The sequence below is a fragment of the Apus apus genome, chromosome 11, assembly GCF_020740795.1.
Source record: "Apus apus isolate bApuApu2 chromosome 11, bApuApu2.pri.cur, whole genome shotgun sequence".
Classification (NCBI taxonomy): domain Eukaryota; kingdom Metazoa; phylum Chordata; class Aves; order Apodiformes; family Apodidae; genus Apus; species Apus apus.
In genome coordinates this window covers 9579019-9594349 of record NC_067292.1, presented here as the reverse complement: position 1 = coordinate 9594349, position 15331 = coordinate 9579019, and the positions used below count along the sequence as shown (strand labels likewise).

Genomic DNA, 15331 nt, shown 5'->3' with positions numbered 1-15331 from the left:
GAGGAGTTTTGCTCCATTCCCAGACTGCAAAGTACACTGCACAGAACCTGTGAGGAATTTTCTGAAATTGGACAGTACCATTTAAATATCAACTTTGAGTCCATAACTGAAAAATAACCACATCTTAAATACTGTTATTAAACAACAAATTGACATGTTCCCTTATAACTTCCAAGCCAACACACATGTAGTATTAGGAAAGAATAAATATAGAATATCCAAACCTGAGAAGTGGTGGCAGACAAGCTAGTAGAGAGATCTTCCAGCTGAAATTTTCCAAATAAGCTGTTTTTTGCAATGCTATTGTATAGAAATGCTTACCAGAAAACATTAGCTTCTGACAAGCACCCTACTGAAACACGACTAGATAAAACAAAATTTAAAAAAATGTCACATTGACCAAAAAACTTTAACCACTTGAAAAAGCAGAAAACTGCTAGAAAAGCAAGAATCAAAAGACCACAAGAGGCAATACAGCTATGTTGCAACACAGCGATAATCTAGCCTAAAACAGAAAATATGCATCAGTCACTTCAATAAGCAAATTTAACTAAAAGCAGAAATTTGTCACAATTTAGGGAGTTATTATAAAGACATTTCCTAAAAAAATATTTTCTCTCATATGACCTTAACACTACAAACACACAAAGTAAAAATTTCTTTCAAAAAACACAGACAGCTACTTTACAGCAAAGTCTTTTTACAGTTCGGGTTTTTTTGCTCCTTAGATAATACAGCAAAAATTCCATCTACTAGTGCTACCATGTTCTCCTGTGAGGGCTTTCCTTAGAAGGGAGAGTATTTATTGCCTTTGTGAAAATAGTTCTTCAAAGGAAAGCCCTAGAATATCCCACTTCCAGCTTGAATTGTTTGAATGAAGTTATAATAGGTGCTTGCCCTGATAAGCTGCCATATGTTACCATTAGACTGAAGCCAACATATCACTGACGGTGCATGCAAGACCACACCTGGAAAAATGTCTGACTTGCCATAAAGGCTCTTGAACATCCCACATCCCTGGAAGCTTCAAAAAGGTGAGAGTAACTGAGGCTCTGAGACACCCACACTGATCTTCACTCAGCCATCTCAGGATCCGCCTCAGCCACAGCTGGAGTACTTTGTGTTCCCCTTTTCTCAACCCATGTCTTTCACTCTTCAACCATTAGTGACCATTTCTAGACCCTCTGCTGTTTCCCCCACACTCATCCCTCTTCCTCTTGTACTCCAAGGCTGCTCCAACCTGGGTCCCTGAAGTGTTTGCCTCATGCAAAGTTTATGACCTTAAAGGAAACATACAGATCAATCCTCCCAAATTTATCTTAAGTAATCAACACGCTAATCTTCATTAATTACAGCAGGGTAAGAAAAGATTGATAATCCATGACCACAGCTCTCAAAACAATTTGTCTTATTAGAGCACTTTGAAGTAAAACACACCTCATTAACACCAAGGTAATCTTTTTGAAGCACTTTCTATGGTTTAGAACTGCAGTCCTCATACAGGCTTCCAGTGTTGCTTTCAGCCGCAAGACAGACCAAATCTAAATAGAACTTGGGATGTATCACTGCCTGGAGATCACAAGATTGCCTGCAGAATGTTACTAATAAATTGTTCTTACCCAAAGGTCAATGCAGGTTAAGAAATACTAATTCAGACATATCACCAAGTTGGAGGAGGACCAGTGCAATTTAATGTAGGTTTTGTCAAGCCTAGCAGAGCCAGTTGTCCTCAGAGCCAGCCCCAGCACAATGTTTAGTGGTGAGGTTACCCGTGCTGATGGAAATGTCATCTTTCATGTATGATATAAAACCCCTTCTGTAGCTACTAACAATATGCTGGCATTGTTTGCAACATGTAGGGTGTTGTTCTGGCTAATGTCCAATTCCAGTAATAATATTCTATCTACCTACAGTAACCACAAGAAGGCATCCTTCATTTTCAGCCCCAAGTAGTTTTGCAGCACAGCAGCAAGCTCCTAAAGAATTGCCACACTTCACTGAAAGTTCTGCATTTCACTGTGCTTTTATCTGGCTGCACAGATCAGGCATTTCTCCAAAACTGTAGAAACACCTTGAGATTACTAGGAATAAAGGAGCTCTTTTCATATGGCACAATTAGTCATATCAGCACTGATACCTATTTTGAGCAGCACCCATTAATCACTATCATTAGCAGGATTTCTGGTGTACCAGCATTCATTGTACCAAGAACAAATCTTTTCCTATTACAACACTACTATGTTAACAAAAGCAGCAGTACAATTTCTCTTAACATAATCCTGTTTTGAGCAACAAGAATCAAGCGGCAGTACTTAAAACTAGTAAATTCAGAGTATAAAGGTAAGCTTACTTAGACCTTACAGGACTGCAAAATTAGAGTTGTTTTGCTGAAAAGGGAAACTGCCATTTGAATGGTGGGGAAAAACAGGTGTTTCAAAGTAATAAATAGTGGGAAGAACTGGGTGGGGGAGCACTGAAGCTGAAGACAGCAGAAAAAAAAAAAGCAGAAAAATAAGATTCAGGTGAAAAAATATTAATAAATATTAATAAAGTGATCAAATACAAGCTGATACCTAAGAACTTGAAGAAGCTTAGACTTCTCTTTTAAAGGATCTCTAGAAGATACTTTCATATTCCTTTGTATGAAGGATTATTTACATGTTAATCAAATTTTAGCATCTCAGAAAAGACAAACTAGAAAAATAACCCCTGTATTCATTGTTTCTAGTTTCCTAACAGCCCTGAGTAACTCCCAATTCAGAATGAAAAACGCCAAGAGAAGGATTTTTTCATTACCCTGTCCTAGGAAGAATACCACAAGGCACACTGGAAGGAGAGGCTCTGGAACAGCCCAGTTCCTCACACCCCAAAGGTTCCACGAAGCACCAGAAACGCTTATGCTGACCTGAAACACACCTTCTTCACAACCATACATGAAATACTTTCCCTCCCTCAAGGAGGGAAAGTACAGAACAGAAAATAAAGGAAGAAAGGAAAACCTTGTGCAAGTCTTGAACTTTAAACAAACAAACAAAGCAATTCTTTACAGAAGCAGGGTCCTTCTTCTTTTCTGTAGAAATGCTGCCCAGCAGAACCCTACAGCGAAATCATGGCAATACCCACAACACACAAATACCACCTGTGCACATACCAAGATGGGCCAGCTCTCCCAATCCCACGAGCTGCATACCGAAACCTTTCTGTGACTGGGAGCTACACAATACCTACCACATACCTCAGAGAGGTGAGGGGAACATACCACAGAAGCTTCAGCCAACCGTCACCCACAGAAAACAGCAGTTCCTCAAGAACACCACAGCCACTTTGCAAGAGGGCACTGGGCTGAGAAAACAGAAACACCAAGCAACAGCAGCCTTAAAATCCACAGCGACCTTTCACCCAACCTCTAGATTTGAGATTATCCAGCAACCACGCCAGTGGTTACAAGATGCAGAGCCATTTTGGGAACCAAACCTTAGCCTGCTGCCAGTCGCACGTGCCTCCGGAGCCACAGGCTGACGGCCACTGAAAAGCAACGCAGTTTATTGCAGCTACACACCACAGACACGCCGCTCTTCAAGACACCCAGACATCTGTTCCTCTATAAAACCAATAATGATAATAATAATGGCAGACTTACACCTGGCACTAGGTTTATAACCTCACACGAAATAATCCTTCCGATTTCTCAGCCAACAGCCACCTGACAAATATATACACCTGTGCTATTTCTTCTCCATTCAAATGATAAAACCCCTCAAGCAGAGAGAAGCAGAGGCATATGACGAAAGTTTTAAGCTACAGCCCAAAATCGGAGCTATTCCCTTCTGCCTGCAGCTACCATATGCCTACAAGGTACTAGAGAGAAAGCCAGAAAACAACAAACATACTTTCAGACAGCATCAGGTGAAAACGCGTACAAGCACAGCCCACTGCAGTGGCCAAGACGGAGACACTCCCCCCCGCAGGCCTCCGGGCCGGGGGGCGCGAAGGGAACCCCCCGCGGGCACGGTGCCGAGGTGAGCTCCCGGGGGGCCGCCGCCAGAGCCCTCCGGAGGGACGGGTCCCTCCGGCACCGCCCGACAGGCCCGCACGGGCACCGCCGGGAGCTGGCGCCGCGCCGGGGAGAGGCCCCTGCCGCGGGGTCTCGGGGCCGGGCCGGGGCAGGCTGGCGCCCCGGGCGGCCGCGGGTCACTATTTAGCAGGAAGGTGCGCAGGAATTCCCGCAGGCGCAGTCTCAACCCCCGCCGCGCTCCCAGGGCTGCCCGCACACGGGTCACGGCGGCGGGAAGGGGGGGCGGGGGGGAACGGCCGCAGACCCGCCACCGCCCTGGGCTTGGCGACCGCGCCGGGGCTGTCCCCGCAGCCCCACGGGCCAGCCCCGCTGAGGGAGCGCGGCGACAACCCCCGGGCCGCGCCCCGGGGCGCCGCCGCCGCCCTCTCCCCGACCGGGGCTCCTCCCGGCCCCGGCCCCAGCCCCGGCCCCCGCCGCGGCCCAGGGTGCTCCCCCGAGCGGCCGCACCGCGCCGGCTGCCGCCTCCGCGCCCGGTCCCCCCCGGCGCCCGGGGAGGGAGGGAGGGAGGGAGGGGAGGAGGGAGGAGCGGCGGTAACGCCGTCCATGCCAGCCCGGTGCCTCGCACCGCCAGGGCCCCGCCAGCCGGGCTGCGGGGCTGCTGCCGGTCCCCCGCCGCCCTCGGGCAGCCGCCGGGGACAGCCCGCGCCGCGGGGCCGGGGGAAGGCCGGTCGTGCGGAGCAGGGCTCGGCGGCGGAGCTCACTCACCTGCCCGCGACAGCCCCAGCCGCGCGGCCAGCCCCGCTCTGTGTACTCCGGAAACGGCGGCTCCTCCGCCGGGCGCCGGGGAGGGGCCGGGCGAGGGGCGGGCGGAGCCGCGAGTGACAGCGGGAAGGGGAAGGCGGGAGAGGGCGGGCGGCCGCTGAGGGGTGAGGGAAGGGCAGGGAAGGCGGGCGGGAGAGGAGGGGGCGGGCGGCGGGGCACAGGGGGTCCCCTGGGGGCTGCCGGGGCCTGGCGTGAGGCGAGGCGAGGCAGGGCAGGGCTGTCCCGGGGAGGAGGTGACAGGGACCGCCCGGGGCAGGCCCTGGCTGCGAGGGGTGCGGAGGAACGAGGGTGAGGGACTGCCAGGCAGAAGGGGAAAAAAAATTATCCGTGAATATTTTATATGTGCTTAAAATAATGAGGTTTCTCGTTTTGTTGTTTTGTGGAAAGGTGCAGTGTCCCTCCTCAGCGCAGCAATTTGCCTGTGATGGAGATGGCCAGTGGCACCTGCAAAACGCTCCCTATTCCTCCTCGGTTCGAAGTCGCTAGCTGGAGAAACTGCAGAATTCAACACTGCTGTTACATGGATTTATTTGGAAAATAGGTAAAATGCAAAAAATTATCTCAGATTCATCCATTGGATATATTTGTCACGGTGCTACCAGCTTTAGGAGTTGTTCGGGAACAGGCCTTGTCTGTGATGGCTTTGCTGTGTGAGTTTAAACTACTGTGAGGTTTGTTATTTCTCACACTTCATGCAGGCTTTATACAGAAGTGTTTGCTGTCTGATACAATGTATTTTCAAATCTTATTTCTATAGAAACAGTCGTCCTGTCTTCCTTAGTAAAAGGTGATATTTTTCTTTCCAAGGCTTATTTAGAATCTTACATTTAAAATGGAACACACATTTAATAACACACAGAAATGTCTGGTAGAAGTTAGAAAGTAAGGCAACGTGTAATAGTAGGAGAGCAGCTAAAAATGCTCAGAATATATATAAGCAATAATTTTATCTACAGGGCTAAGCATCCCATCATCTGGCTCTAATAGCCCCCCAAAAAAGAAAAACTCAAACCCACACACTTGGATATGATAGTAATGAAGTGAAAATAACAGCAATTTCCACCAGTTTCGGTGCTGCTAATCAGAAAACTCCGTGGGAAGAAGCGAAATTGTCAAATTATTGGACACCTTCTAGCCACAAGCCAGAAATAGTCCTCAAGTAGTGTCTGTGGGGAGCTGCCTAGGAGCAATCTGTGGCTTTGTTTCCTTCTCTGTAACAGATGGTTGCTGGCAGACTGGGATTCTCATCAGTGCATTCCCTCCGAACTTTTCTGATTCCTGTATGTCTACTAAGCATGTCTCTTCCTAGTAAATTTAGTCTGCAAATTAAGAGATACCTGGGAAATACTTGGAAGGCATGCAAGGGAACAGAAGGCTGTCACATTGTTGGCTCCTTCAGGAGAGGGGTGTGGGAGTATTCTTTGTACTGGAAGAGTGCAGTCAAGGCCTGGAGAAGGTTCTTTTTTGTTCTTTTTTTGTTCTTTTTTTTTTTTCTTTGTTTTCTTTTTCTTTTTTTTTTCTGCTTTTAACTAAATGGTAGATGAAACATCAATTAAAAAAAAATATAAAGACTCCGATGGGGTTTCAACAAGTTTTTGATGGGAAGGAAGTATATGTATTAAGTGGAAAAACTTGAGTGTAAAGGAAGTCAGAAGGAGCTGAAGAGGTAGGGAAAGAGAGAAGAAAATACTGGAATGGATTTTCCTTCCTCCCAGGCGAGATACTGAGGGTACACCTTAAAAGTAACAAAAAAATTTCCACAAAATATGTCTTGGTTTTGCTTTTTTGTGTGTGCTGTTTGGTGTTTTTTAAAATAATTGGGAGAGAGAGGCTAGCATACATGAACAGACATGTATTTTTAGGTATACTTTTCTTTCCAGCAGAGTGGCTAGTCTGGAACTTCTTAGCTGCAAGAAGCTCTTCAGGAGCTCAAGTGTTGCTCTTGTGCTGAGGTTGTGTCCTGTAGCCAGCACAAAGCAGTGTCAGGGACTGTTGTAGGAAGGAGTTACTAAGGCAAACATTACCACTCACACTTGAATCTTGTTGCCTGTCCAGTCCAGGCCTGTCCAAAAAGAAACCTAGCACCCCTGGTGAGTTATTAACATTTCCCAACTGCAACCTGTCCTGCCCTTCCAGAAACCCTTCTGTTCTCCAAGCCACTTGCAGTTCTTGGTCATATGAAGTGTGTGATATGGTACTTACAGGATCACAACAATCTCCTGCCCTGATGAATAGCTGGCAAATTATATTGCACTAGCTGATGGCCATCCACCAGAGCTTTTTCTAATAGTGCTATATGTTTTACCAACATGCAGTTTTACCAGTAGATCACAAACTACATAAGTGGTGATGACTAAAGCATCCTGTATGCACAGGCAGATGTTTGTTCCACAGACCTAATCTTACAGTTCAACACAATGCATGAACATGTTCTTTCACACTATCAGGAGGTGTCCAAATCTGCTCTGTATTTTGTTATCCTAGTGATTTAATTGTATTCAGTGGATCTGTACGGAATTTCGTTCTGTCAACACTAACAGTGGAGTTACACACAATAAGCATATTTTTTATTTTGAGTTGCCGGATTTATTTACATACTATTATAATTTTTTTACAATGCTGTGTAGCAACTTTTAACATATAACTGTCTCTAAAGAGCAGACATTTCATCTGAAATTTGTTACAGATGAAGTTTGTAGATTAAAGCATAAAGGCACTGAAGACTGGTAAGAATCCTAGCCTTAAAGCTGTTATCTCTTAACCAGATGGTAGGAATTTAAGACAGATGGAGAAATAAATAGGAAGTTCACACTTCTTAATATGAAAAGAGTATGAAAACATTCAGTTCAGCAGAAGTGCATAATAACCAGTGCAGAATAAAGATAAAAAAACTCTTAAGGACTAGAAAATATGTAGTGTAGATATCTATTGTGACATTGTATATTAATATTATTTTCCTGAATACTTACAGTGCTATATTTATACCGAATGTTCTGTTTATTTTGTGAATTCTAAATATTATGAAATGTTATAATATAATTTACTATTTAGTCAAGTCATATGTAAATCAGCGTAGTTGTTTTCAGTTTTATTTATGGTTTTCCTATTGATGTTATGTATATGTGAAAAGAGCTTTCCAAGGCCTTAATTGAACAGGAAGGGAAGGAAACCAGTTCACTGTTTAAACAAAAAATGTAACAATGTTGTTTGGAGAGAGAGGAAACCAGCTTTGAAATGTATTATGTGTGCAACTTGGTGTCATGGGCTGTAGGAGGAAGAAATCATTAGCTCAGAAAAAAAGCAGCACTGGCACAATAGCCATGTGTAAGTGTTAAGGATATGCGTATCAGCAAGGTGTGGGATAAGATTAGGAGGGTAAATGTTAATAATAAAATCCCTCAAGAGTGGGTTGTCTTGTTGAAGGAAAAAGCTTATTTACAAGAGATTGTTGTTCCTGTTAATCAGATAGAGATATGTTTAGGAAAAGGAAACGTGGGGAAAACCAGGGTGATTTTGGAAAATGGACTTAGAATCATAGAATGTCTTGGGTTGGAAGGGACCTCTAAAGGTCATCTAGTCCAAACCCCCTACAATAAGCAGGGACATGTCACATTAGAAAAGATTGCTTAGAGCCCCATCAAGCCTGACCTTGAATGTCTCCAGGGATGCGGCCCCCACCACCTCCCTAGGCAGCCTGTTCTACTGATCCACCACCCTCATATTAAATAACTTTTCCCTCATGTCCAAATTGTATCAGCAGTGGTTTTCCTTTTGTGGTAACTAATTACTGTGGATGCTGTACTGATAGTATGTTGAAGTACAGGAAGAACAGCAGTAGTGTTGCTTTAATGTTTGGACTGTATATTTGCAGTTGGAGGGTGAGAAATAATGAAAATGCAGGTTTATCTCTAGATATGTTGTTCAGTTTGTACAGTACCTCATAGTCTTCGTGGCTCATGGCCTAACTTGCTATTGCAGCCTGAATGTTTGACAGTGCAGGCATACACATAGGCAAGTAAGACTTCTAAAAATACATTTCAGAAATCACCCATTCCAGCTGTCACAGTGAGAACAGTCCTTTTGTCCTGCAGCCCTGGACAACTAAAATCCTGTTTCAGACAAGAGAAATTTAGTTATTTGCTGCCTGACGGGAAAGCTGCTGACCTGCGCTTCATACCCCTCAGTACATTGACCGACCATTGTGTCCAACCTGAGGCTTAATATGAGAGTTGGCCTCTTGCCCAGCTTCTTTGTAAACACTACCAAATGGCAAAAGAAATGAGTGGGTAGAGCCGCCAGCCTGCTGTTTGGAAAAATTCTTGCCCATTACCTTGCCAGGGTAAGTCCCACTTTGGAAAGAGTGAACATGACTGACTATATATGGCCAAATAAAAATAGGGACAATCACCATTCCTTGTCAGACAAATCAAAGATCCAGGTCACCTTAAAAAATGCTAGGCTGCAAGCCAATGGCTATAGGGAAAAAAAAAAGCCCCACACATAAATCTCTTAATCCTACATGGATCAGTCCAGTTTTGATCGAAGTGAATGGAGGCCATTGACTTCATTTGATGTTGGATGTGTCCCATGACCTTCTAGTTTGTATATTTAGACTCCCCATACTAATCTTCTCTTCTACAGGTCTGATGTCATTACCATTATTATAAGCAGAACTTGTTACTTGATTGATAGAAAATAACCTTTCCAAAAAGTAACCAATGAGTAAGAATGTTTGGTAAGAGTGACATATGATCATGACTGCCTGCAGTCCATTTTTGTTTACAGGCAGTGGAAGAATTTCAGATATTTTTAAGGTCAATGTCCCTAGTCCAGAGATGAAGAAGATGTGTTTGTTTTTAAATTGCAGTTCTGCTTAAAAACTGTCATCCAGTTCTGCTGAAATGGAGGTCTAGACTGAAATAAATCCTTTTCCTGTTGCAACCAGCTAGATGGGCACAGAAATGGGAGTACTCCCAACTACATGCAGAATATGGTCATTGGCATTCCATAATTTTTGCTTCAGGAAATCAAGTACTTAAACATATGTATAATCTTTTTTGAATGTCTGGTGATTCAGATGTCTGGGATCTCATTTTACTTGTTTTCTTGAAAACTTTCACAAAAAGGAATCAGCTTGCAAAACCACAAAAATGTTCTCAGCCAGCTGTGGTAAAAGAGTTTGCATGGCCATCTAAATACTGGAGAAACTTTTATGTTTGAAAAATTTATTCTGACGAGTAGCAAATCGCTATGAATTCATTATTAGGTAGCCATTAGCAGTTGGCTCAGAACTGTTCAAAGTATGCAGCAAAGATGGAGGTGTTGAGAGAATATTTGTGAGGCACAAAGAACTGGTGTTGACATTTTGTAATACTAGATCTTAGAAGATTGTTGTGAAATGGAGATGCTGTAAATGTGTGAATGAGAACTAGGCTGAACAATTTTTTTCTTAGAAATGAATATGGTATTCAAGTATATTCTATTGTAGGGTTGTGACTAAGAGTAAAATGTAATTATATATAATCAACCCAAATTATTAATAGGGTATTTAGGGCTTCTAATATAATAGAGTCTAAACACTATTTAAAAAGTGAAACAATTTAGAATTAATGCTAGAACATTTATAAACAGCTATAGAAAAATGGTATCCCTTTTACTAAATGTTTTAAATTAGAGGCTACTTGCCAAATCAGGGTTTTTTTGGCTTAACTTTGTACAACTGTTGCAATAAGGTGTTATGTATGTTTCAGACAGTAGATTTTACTTTATTACAAAGTGTCTTATATTGGACACATAATTCCTATTTTTATAGTCTATAGTTAATATTTTACCATATGAGTAGTGACTTAAAGATTATTTATTTTAACTTTTGTTTATATAAATACACAAAAAGATGTGTGTTTATAATATACGTAAATATTTAAAGTGGTCTAGAAAGAAGCCTAAATGGTAGTTTTTAAGAATTTCCGTGTGTTAGTTCCTGCAACACAGAATAGTTGCAGGAGGCCTGAGCAGAGGACTGAAAGCTCTTGCATTGCCTTGGTTTCTGTTAGGGCACTATAACAAAGGCAACTTAGTCTCAACTGCCTTAGCAGTACTATTATTACCTTTTGCCTATACAGATTATCTTGTATTGTGGAAAACTGCCAAATAAGGAGTAATTTTGTAATGGAGAACACAGAATTATGAAAGTAGGTCGAACAGAAGGCTAACAGAGGAACATGTAAAGCAGTATCTTATGGTTGAAACTTTGCTGAATTACTTGATAACATACAGAAAAGCGCAGCGGATAAAGCTGTGATCTGATGCAGGCATGACACATGAATTAACAAGTATTTTCTTTAGAGTTTCTTCATTAATTACAGAAGTACTCAGAGGCCCTGATTGGGATTGGGATTTAAGTAATCCCCTTAGAGGAAGGCATTTCTCAGGAACAACAAAATAGGAGACGGACAAAGCTTCCTTGATAAGTGACTCTTGCTAAACCCCTTGATACAGAGCCTCTTTTGAATGTCCTATCCAAACCAGTTCAGGTCTCCTGGTGACATCATGAAATGTGAGATGCCTATGAGCTAGTCTTTGGCCATGATGGAGCTTTGGCCACCTGTCTGTCCTATGCTTGAGAAGATATTCAGGATGTTGACAGAGAAAAGTGGGGTTTATCTACCAAACCTTGGCAACTCAGTCTTGTCTGCTTTCCAAGAGACCAGTGCAGCTAGCAATGCTTTATTGGCTGAGTACCATTTTCCTCTGGCTCCAACAGGAAAGCTAACATAGCTGACCTCAGTGGCAGGTATCAGGTTTGTGATTTCTTCAGTCAGCTTCTAGTGCTTTCATACTTTCTATGTAACGGCAGCCAAGAGTGTATTTGGTTCATTTGCTTTGTGGTCCACTGCCTGGGCCTGGTTCTCCTTGATAAATCTGACATCAGGTCGGAGGAGGTCATTCTGCTTATCACTAAGCTAAAGCTGGTGATACAGTGCCCTGTAATTTTTTGCTTTTTTGGAGCCAAACTAGTACACAAGTGGCTGTGTTGTTAGATGCAAGCATCCTGCACTGCTGGACACATGCCAAGGAGGCAGGAGCAGGTCTCACAGTATTTATGGTTCAGTCTACTGCTGTCTTTTCCACAGACTACAAATTCCTCAGTTGGGTATTCATTTGCTTGAAGTTTAAGGACTACCAGAAGTTATTTCTTTGGCATCCCACAATAATTTTACATCCTTCACCATCTTCCAAATACTCCAGGGAATCTAAGCCAGGTAGATGCTTTTGTGTATGAGCGGACTAGTTAAAGGTGGTCTCTCCATCCTGTGTTTCAGTTTCTATGCCCTCCTTGTTACAAGAGGCACATGCAAACCTCTTTACTGTGGTTTGGCTCCAAAGGTCCCAGTTCATCTGTCATTAATATAAATTGTGTGTAGCTTTGTTGAAATAGATAGTTGTGGTGTCCAGCTCTTTTGCATGCCATCTAAGCAACTGCAGTATTGTAAAAGGAGATACAGAAAGCTAGCAAGTCTGTATCAAACTATCAGATCCCAGTTCTTGCTGTTGTGAGAGGCTGGAATCAAAACATCAGTCCCATAAGAACTGTACATAGGCAGCATGCAGCTCCTGTGTACATTGTTGGGTCTGTCAGCACGAGGGACCATGAGGCAACAGCTCTGTGGTAGCAACTGACATTCGAGGTTTGAGGGGAAGAAAGATTTTCAGCTTTGTGTGTGCACTGCTAAATAATTCAAGACACAAATAAACAGCACCTACGGGTGTGTTGTTTTTTTTTTATTTCACACTGATTAATCAAGATACTGTAACACAAATATATATACTTCAGATCCTTTTAGGCACATAACATCAAGCCAATAGTTACTAAAAGATAAGGGAGTAATAAAACAATCTGTAGGCCATATAAATTCTATACATCAGTTGTTTTCTGTGGTTGGATTTTGCATGTGTTTGTGGTTTTTTTGGAATTCCAAGAGTCAGAGTGGGGAAATGATACGATACAGATCTTTCAAAGTTAAGCTTTCCTAGGGATATTGAAGGTCAACACACCATATATACATCTGAAGGATTTTTGCAATTCCAAGAGTTGGAAGATGAGAAGGCAGTAAATAATACGATACAGGGTACACTCTTTCTTTTTTAATGGGAGAATATTTCAGACATGGTGATGTAGTTGGCAGATGTTCAGTTTACTATAAGAGAAAAAGGGGAAGAAGAGATTGAAATGCATAGTCATACAGGAAGTAAAAAAAAAAAAAGTACAGAAACTAATTAGTAAGGGAACCTATTGTGAATTTATCTCAATAAAGTATCTTATGCTTAGATTCCTCTACATAAGCTAAATACAGGCTGCTTGAATATGAAAGAAAGGTAAGATAAAATGATAAGCCTATCATTTTTGGTATTTCACTAATGCTAGCTGTAATCAGTTTTTATCCAGCTGAATGACAACCTTCAAACAGGCCAAGAAACACATGTACGCCCACAGGTACACACATGTATTTGTCTCATATTTAATTGTTACTACACATACTGTGAGAATTAAATGAATTACCTATTTTTACAAAGATTGATATGATAAAAATACAGGGAGTTGATTTGTCATGTTTATCTTGGTTTTTAACCATACTGAAGGCTTAAAGTAGAAGAAGATGGTAAATAGCATAGCATCAGGGCTTATAAATAGCATTCTGAGCTGGGGACACAATGCAGATCTAATTATTTTCTCTTCTGTACAACTTTGGAGCCAATTTTGTTCTGTCATATATCAGATAATACTCATACCATTAATGAAACTTTTAATATTGTGCTCTTAAATTAAAACGTACAACATGCACATCTCTCCTCCAATCTACTCAGCATTGCTTCTAAAGAACAAATAAACAGTAGAGTTGTTAAGGTAACGTGCTTTGTTGTTTCCTGGAACATAAGATGTGAGCTTGACCCCTGTGCCAAATAACAAACTCTTAACTGGACACAGTGACCCCAGTGATGGTTTCAGAAGAGCAGGATTTGGGGATTAGACATATTTGTCCCTGACAGGAGTTGTGTTTTTCTCCTCATATAGATTAAATAACATATTGACAGTCTTCAGAGTTGCTAATTTTAGCCTTCTCATATCAAGTTCCATGCAACTTCATGTTTTGCTTCATCTCACAATTCTTGGTATGGTGGTTTTCTGAGAAAATCAAGCTTGTAATACTTTGGCACACTCTCTCTCATGGTTTTTGTGCATCTAGATTTGGCAAACCAGCACAGTGCATAACCAGAATTAAGTTCACATGGTTTTATACCCTATGTTTTTAAGAGTGTGTAATCATTTTCCCAAAAATATATAAACAAAAATCTTTGTAAAACTCACTTCTCTAACTGCACAACAGTATATGTATAATTTGGGGATTTCCAACCGTAACTATAGTAGCAGTAACAAAAGATATGTAGAGCTTGTTAGCCTTGGTCATGTTTTTACTTAATAATTTTCAAAATAATGATCCTGATCTTGCAGTTGGATGCATTTACACATATATCTTATTGAAGACCCAGGAGTTGCAGTTAATATGATTCCATACTTTGTCTAATTGCCATTTTACATACAATAAATGTGGGCATCTGTTTTAAGGTCAGCAATTTATGTATTAAAGCTAATATTAATAAACATCCTGAAAAGCTAATTCAATAGGAATTTGAAAACCTCAAAAATACAAAGAGCTGGAGAGTTGTCCCCCTGCAAAATTGTTTGGTAGCATGAAGGATGAGGTACAAAGTTGTATTTGTAATTTAAAAGTCTGCAATTACTTGCATTGTAGTCATTTGTGCACTCTGTATGACTACACCCATTTGAATGCAAGGAGTCTGATAATACATACAAGCAAAAAAAATGCAGACAGGTCTTTCAAACAGAATCTGTAGAGAGAACAACATTAACAGGAACATCTTTTTTTACAAAGATTCAGTTTACAGAACTGGGATTTTAAAGAGAGATACTGACAAAAGAATTGGGCTCATCTGATATGCATGGGAAAAAAAATGTCATCCTGAAGGGCAGACATCTTCTAAAGCAAAGTCTACATTACCACAGAACTTCCTTGAACTGAAACAAGCTGCAAGATGGGCTGATTTCTTAAAATATTAATAGTAAATTTCAATGAGACATTCTCATTATCCTTACCCTGATGCAAATTCATTAAATTGCCATGATGATAAATCTTGGGAGATTAAGTTTATAAATTAATACCAAAGGCTTGTTTCTGGTTTTTTCAAGACCCCGAGATTTGTTTGGCACGTAGCTGAACAGTCATTTATCTTTGCTGACAGCCTGGTTTATGTTACTAGACTTTGTGCTGCTGTACACCAAATGGCATTGTCCAATTGGGTTTTATTTTTAGGCTGCTTTGTAGCAGATGCAGACTGGCACATCAGTTCTTACTCCAGTGATGTGTGTTGCGTTCCCAGCAGGAGTCCCACTGAGAGGGGAGGAAGGAAACTAGT

The 15331-nt window shown here is 41.8% G+C and overlaps 2 protein-coding genes across 3 annotated transcripts in view; one reads left to right on the top strand and one right to left on the bottom strand.

Moving 5' to 3' along the window:
• The window catches only part of GARRE1 (granule associated Rac and RHOG effector 1), a 55751-nt gene extending 50918 nt beyond the window's left edge, over nt 1-4833 (bottom strand). Inside the window, exon 1 of one of the 2 annotated variants that reach the window (XM_051629304.1) lies at nt 4781-4833. The gene's annotated coding sequence lies outside the window, so the exon portion shown is untranslated. Of the gene's footprint in view, nt 1-3890; nt 4014-4780 lie in introns of those variants that run through there. The other variant, XM_051629305.1, reaches the window with a different exon arrangement.
• A 409-nt stretch (nt 4834-5242) lies between these two features.
• Nucleotides 5243-15331, top strand: part of GPI (glucose-6-phosphate isomerase) — a 41084-nt gene continuing 30995 nt past the window's right edge. The window contains exon 1 of the mRNA XM_051629618.1: nt 5243-5378. The gene's annotated coding sequence lies outside the window, so the exon portion shown is untranslated. The remainder of the gene's footprint in view (nt 5379-15331) is intronic.